Source organism: Corvus brachyrhynchos, unplaced genomic scaffold (genome assembly GCF_000691975.1).
Source record: "Corvus brachyrhynchos isolate BGI_N302 unplaced genomic scaffold, ASM69197v1 scaffold262, whole genome shotgun sequence".
Taxonomy (NCBI): domain Eukaryota; kingdom Metazoa; phylum Chordata; class Aves; order Passeriformes; family Corvidae; genus Corvus; species Corvus brachyrhynchos.
In genome coordinates, this window is record NW_008236626.1 from 3421073 (window position 1) to 3427524 (window position 6452).

The 6452-nt window shown below is 53.4% G+C and overlaps 1 long non-coding RNA gene across 1 annotated transcript in view; it reads left to right on the forward strand.

Moving 5' to 3' along the window:
- The window catches only part of LOC108444775, a 20336-nt gene extending 13890 nt beyond the window's left edge, over positions 1 to 6446 (forward strand). The window contains exons 2-3 of the long non-coding RNA XR_001859460.1: positions 4010 to 4121; positions 6123 to 6446. This is a non-coding gene — a long non-coding RNA (uncharacterized LOC108444775). The remainder of the gene's footprint in view (positions 1 to 4009; positions 4122 to 6122) is intronic.
- Positions 6447 to 6452: the final 6 nt, after the last annotated feature.

The following is a 6452-nucleotide window of genomic DNA, read 5'->3' on the forward strand; positions in this document are numbered from 1 at the left end:
TTCCTGCTCACAGGGGACTCGGAGCACATGGTCCATCACAGCAAAGGATGTCACTATAGGCATTTTAGCCCAAGAAGTTAAAGATCTCTTCCAACCCAAACCATTCCATGATTATCTTCACTAAGCTGGAGGGAACGGGATGCAGAGCAGCAAGGAAAAGCAAGGCTGCTGCAGGAAGCAGCCCAGCTCAGCATGAACTTGAGGAAAAGCTCATGCTTGACTAAGCAGCAGGATTCTTCTCCAAGCTTTCCTGTGTCCCAGCAGCCAAGTGGTTACACAAAACTGAAGTGGGAGCCTTTCCAGTTCCTAACGCAGGGAAGAAAATTAAAAATAAATCATTTCCCACCAGCCATTCAGCTTCAACAAAAGCTGGGACACTTCCAGAGCCAGACCCTGAAAGAGCTGCTGTGTGGTTTCCAACCCCTCACAAAATCAGGGCAAACGTTGCTGCATCTCTGCCCAGCCTCTTCGGGACCAGTGCTTCCCTGCAATGGATGCCAGCCCAGCTTCACTGGCCCCGCTGCAAATCCAGCATCATCCCAAAGTAGGTGATGAGGTATTTCTGCTCTCCTTTCCTCCCAACCAGCCCTGTCCTGTCTCCTCCTGGTCCAGGGGCTGTGCAGGAGCCAGGGCGGAGTGGGGCTGTCCTGCATTGCTATCCTGTGGCTCTGGGAGCAGCATCACAGTGGTGAGCTGGTGCTGCTGGAGTTCTGATAAATGAAGGTAATAGCAGTTGGCTTGCTGGGTCTGGCCTGCAAAACAGGGCAGCATGAGATGGCCACAGGGATGGGGTCCTCAGCCTCTGTCCCATCTCTCCCACCAAGCCCCAGCTCTGGGAAGGAGATGGAAAGGCCATGGTTAGCCATAGATCATGGACGCCTTGGCTTTCTTAGCCTCTTCTACAGCAATAATGTGGTCTTTCTAGCATGTACCCATGTTCTTCTGCTTACATGGGCCTCACAGAGCTGGTCTGCTCCAAATCATGGAGCTCCTGCTTAACAGCTGTCTACAACTCAGCAGGGCCACATTATCTGTCATTGTGACCAGTCCTGGCTGGGGTATGTGCCAGGTCATGCCCTTTTCTTGCCAGACCCTTTTGTGAATGTTAACCCCAGTTACGTTTGCAGGAGGCTGGGAACACTGGACATGCAAGGGGTGCCCACCCTATTCCAAGGACCTAGAGAAGAGCAATCACTTGAGAGGGTGCCTGAGCCTGCAGAAAGGGCAAGACTTGTGAAAATCCACTGATGGGAACCCACATACCACTTTTCAGAGAGTTACCTGCTTCAGAGAGCACTTTGCAAAGCAGAAACAAAAGGAAATGAGGAAGGACTTGGGGAATGTCAGCCTGCGGTCCAAAGCAGCCAGGCTGCACAGCTTTGGGATAGTCAGGGGAGCCCCAGAGGGACCTCTGAACACCTGTCCCTTGCCCCAGTGCTGCAGTGTGTCCTCTCCCCACAGCCTGGCTGAAGCTATGGCAGCTTCAGAGGCTGAGCTGCACTTTGGTGCTTTCCAAAGCAAAGAGAATGGCGTTAAGAATCCGGGTCTGGGCTTTGTCCAGAACTGGTGACCTTTCAGCTGTGTGCTGGAGGCAGATGTGGACAGTTGCAACCAGCTGTTCCACCATCATTTGTCTTCCAGTTTCTCCAAGCTGTGGAGAAACTGGAAGACAAACTTTGCTCATATTCCTTCCCCACACAGATGGGGAGGCAGCAGGTCACAGATGAGCTGTAGGGTGGGAGAGACCCTCTGCAGCTGATGTGGGGTGAGCTGGGAGTGTGGCAGGAGTTAGCTGCATGGCTTCAGTACAAGGCATCACCATGAGGAGCCAGAGCCACAGACTGTTTCAATCCAACCTCCCAGTTGCTCTGGAGATTCTGGGAAGCCTCAGCTACTCATAACCTGTGTGTGCTTCAAGTGACTGTCACTGCAAGCAAAAATCAAGTAGCTGGTGACTTGTTGGGAATTTGTCATGGGTTGCTACACCCTCGTCTTGTCTGCAGACTTCGGGTGCACGTGGCAGCCCCCAAGCAGGTGTGAGGATGCAGTGGAGCAGGGATCCAACGGGAGACATACAAACCTCAAGGGTCAGGAGGCTGCAAGAGGCCTGGATTTCTTTTCCTGGCTGTGCTCGGCTCCCAGTTTTGTCTGATGGTCTTCCCAGGTCAGCAGTAGTCTGTGCACACATCCTGCCAGGGCTTCCCTGGTGCCTGTTCTCCAGCAGGAACACAGGCCAAGGAGGAGCATGACTAAGGCCCTAACTATTGATTCCTCAGCACTCCTCCCAGACCACAAACATTCCAGTGAGACTTCACAGAGGGTGAAACAGTAGTATAATGCTTAACAACTGTAGTAGCTTATATGTAATAAAAAATGTTGGGTTTTTTTTCTTATAATATCAATAATGTAAGTTACTTAAAGTTAGGAGGGATGGCTGGAACACCACACTTACTAAGGTTTGCCAACATTTCTTACTCAGGCCCATCTCCTAACTGCTTTTAGCTTCCTGTTTTCTGGTTGCATACAGCTGTGCCAAGCTTGAACTATTGGACTGGAATTCAGCTTGGGTCGTTCCTACTGGAGGTTTTGGATGGGTGGCAGGGAGGTGGGGAATTTCAGCTTGAACCCTTTGGGCTGTTTTTTAAAAAATTGACTCAAAACCCCTGCGTTTTTCATCACACATTAAGAAACAGGCCATCAAATCTTTGCTGGAAAGATTCCTCCAAAGATTGAGCAGTGGCTCGGTGTTTCATGTCTTACATGTCTGTATTATACCTTCACTTTGAGAAAGCCAAAATTTGGCCCATTTTAGGCTTTCAGTATTTTTTGAGGTCATAATGTGGTTATGCTCAGGAGAGTGTTGGTAGTTTTCCAAATAAATTCCTGGAAGATGCTGCATTGGCTTGACCCCACTGCCTGTCCATGGGAACACCAAGTGCCTGGGACTGATTTTCTCTCCTGGATTTGGTGGGAAAGAGATTTACGGGTTTTCCCTCTTAATTTGGGATGGCTTGAGGAGACTTGGCCCACGTGTGTGAACGTGAGGACTGTCCCAGGGGCTTGTTTTACTCTCCCTTGGGAGGGCTCAGCTCCTGCGGGTGGGATTCTGGGCTACAGGAGGCTGATGGTGCTGGTGACCTAGGAAGTCTAGGCCAGCCTTTCTCTTGTCAGGCTAGTGGAGAATGAAGCTTAAGGCCTGCAAGGGCAAGCCCAAGAGAAGGTAAAAGCAGATCCCTCTGCAGGAACTTGACACAGACATCTGCTGCCAAGCTGCTCCGTGGGCTCTTTCCAGCCATTGGAAAGCGGGTGGCACATCCGGACCCCGATTCACCCATCACCTCTAACAGCACACAGGCAGTGGTGTCCTGTCTTTCTGTCTCCATCGGCTCTATGCAAGTCTGGCCCATGAGCTCAGGCAGCTGTCTGTAGGGGACACGCCATCTGTGGTGACCTGACATGCTCCCCCAGCCTGGGGTCACCTCAGGGAGACCCATCACTGTCCATCCTGCTGTGTGCCAAACACTCTGCAAGAGAAATGTTGCTCCATCAATCACTTTGATAGCAGAAATTTGCTTAAAGTTAGCTCAAAGACCTTTAATGTGGCTCTTGTTTGTTGGTGGGGCTGAGGAGGGTTGATGGGGGATCAGTCCATAACTAGGGTGCCTCACTCTATGGATCTGGTGGGTGAAACTGGACATTCTGAGGGCTCATTGTCAAGTTTCTCCTGAAACCTGCAACCACAGAGTCCCTTTGCTCCACTTTAACTCACTGGGGGTACTTCATAAGGAAAGATGTCAGAACCTCTGTGTAAGGAATACTCTTGCATTCCATGTCTGAAAACCCCAGAGAACCAGAGCATGCTGAGGAAAAAGCACTTGCAGTGCTCTGCCATGGAGTCATGGGATGGGTCTGGGGAACAACCTGATGAGGAGCAGCAGCAGGGTGGCAGGACACCAGCAGAATTCTCCTCTCTGGCCTGGGTCTCACTTTCTCTGCTCCCTTGTTGCAGGCAGGGGCCGTGCAGGGATCGGGAGCGCCCGGCTGCACCTGGTGCGGTAGGTGCGGCGATGCCGCGCGCGCTGTGACAGCGAGGGATGCACGCGGATGCCCGTGGAGAAGAGGTAAAACTGCCAGCACTGCCCCCAGGAGGGACCAGCCTCAGCTCGTGACTGTGGCCTGTGCAGCCCTCAAGGAGTGCTTCACCCCAAAGCCATGCCATGCGGGGCTCTGAACTCCCCAACCCATCACACCTCCCAGCTGCGGGGAGCAGGACATGGAGAGTGGGTTAGATCTGAGCTCCAGGATTGCCTGGGCTAGAGGACTGGAGCAAAGTCAGGCAGGAATTGGGGTTCCCATTGGAATCTGTCCCGCTCAGCAGCAGCTCAGCATGTACCTATGTGGATCTGCCCGTACCCAGGCCACAGAGGGTGTTTGGGTTGGAATCCCTCCTCTCCCTTGCTCAGGTGCAGAGGAAGCAGCAGCAGTGAGGGGCTGCTGACCTCTCCGCAGGGTGAGAGGAGCAGAGGCAGCAGTTCCGTGTCCCTTGTTAACAAGAACTGGTAGAGCTCTGACCTGGCCAAGCAATTAGTGATTCTACTGCTAATGAGAGCTTCAGCTCAGCAAGTGAGACCACCCAGAGTCTGTTGCTGAACCTGGGCACCCTCCTGGCTGCTCAAAGGTGATGGATTGCTGAGAGGGAAACTGAGGCAGGGAATTTGAATGATCTGCTTGAGATGTGAGTTAGGAACCAAGGTAGGGGGAGAACCCCAGAGTCCCATCTGCCTGCTGGCACTGATTAGCCAGGCTTCCTGTGCAGGTGAACAACACCAAATGGTCTGGGTTGAAAGGGACTTCAGAGATTATCCTCCAACCCCCTGCCATGGGCAGGGACACCTTCCACTACCCCAGGTTGCTCCAAGCCCCGTCCAACCTGGCCTTGGACACCTCCAGGGGTGGGGCAGGCACAGCTTCTCTGGGTACCCTGCACCAGGGCCTCCCCACCCTCACAGGGAAGAATTTCTTCCTAATCTCTAATGCAGCCCTGCTCTCTGTCAGTGTGAAGCCATTTGCCCTTGTCCTGTCACTTTATGCCCTTGTCAAAGTCCCTCTCCAGCTCTCTTGGAGTCCCTTTAGGTACTGGAATGGGCTCTAAGGTCTCCCTGGAGCTTTCTTTCCTCCAGGCTGAACAGCCCTGTGAAGACAGATAATGTTTTAACGGTACCTGTGAAGACACATATTGCTTAAAACCAAAATCAGCTGTTACAACAGCTCAGCCTGGGTGCCACGCAGAATACTCCTGCTTCCAGAAGTGATCATTTCTGGTGGCACTTGACTGCAGCTGTGGGGGATTATGACAGAGTAAAGCTTGCACAGCACTGTGGGGCTGAGGATGGTGCTTGTAAGACCTTGCAGGCTTTGCATCAATGGGCCTATTTGCCAATAAAGAGCCTTTTTATCAAAAAACGACTTGTCTAGGTGCAAAACGGTGTCCTTCCCTTGCCCTACAGAGAGAGCATCCCAGGGTATATTCAATCAGGACACTTTTGCCAGAGTTTTAGCTGGCAGCTTGTGACACCCTTCAGCAGTACTTGTGTGTTGGGAAAAGAGAAGTGGTGCTCTGGCAGGCAAGATGCTCTGCAGAAATGCTAAGTCAGCAGGGAGAATCACACAGGTTGGCACAGCACAGCTGCTTAGAACAGTTAGAAAAGAATAAATCACACTTATTGCCTGTTTCACCTATTTCTTCTATTTCTGGAGGGCAGGGAATACCAGGGAGCAGCTCCCAGCAGCGAGTCTGGGAAATGCAGCCATGCCACATTCCTGACCCCAGCCCTGGGCACTAACAGCCTCCGTGGGACACATGCCCTGTTCTGAGGCTGTCTGGGGCTATGGGAGCAGCAGGAAAGGTGGGTGCCTGGGCCGCAGTGGCTCAGCACCACAACAGCAGCTTGGCCTCTGAGATCTCAGTGTGCCGAGTGAGGAGACTGGGCCTTCAGAAGCACCGAACACCGGAATGGTCCTTCCTTGCTCTTCACTGAGCATGTGAGAGGGGGTGGGGGCTTCAACCTGCCTTTCTGACAGCCCTTCCCGATGCCCACGCTGTGGTTTCTTTTCCCTTGTAGGTAGTACCGAGCCTGAGCTGAGCGCGGGGAGGGATCCCGTAAGCGCTGGGACAAGGAGCAGAACATGAGCGAGACCAGCCCCTTGCCATGGTCTGCCGCAGATGAGTGCGAGCCGCATTCCCCGGGCTCGCAGCCGTCCCCGCTGGCCTGCAGCGATGGGGACGAGCAGCCGAGCCAGCCTGCGGAGCCTGCCAGCGGGAGAGCCAGCCCCCGGCACGATGCTCAGCCCTCCCGGGCGGAGGGGGAGCGCGGGGACCAGCGGGACGAACATCTGGAAGCGGTGACAGAGCCAGGCGAGAGGCTCAGTGAGCAGGGACAAGGGACAGGCGC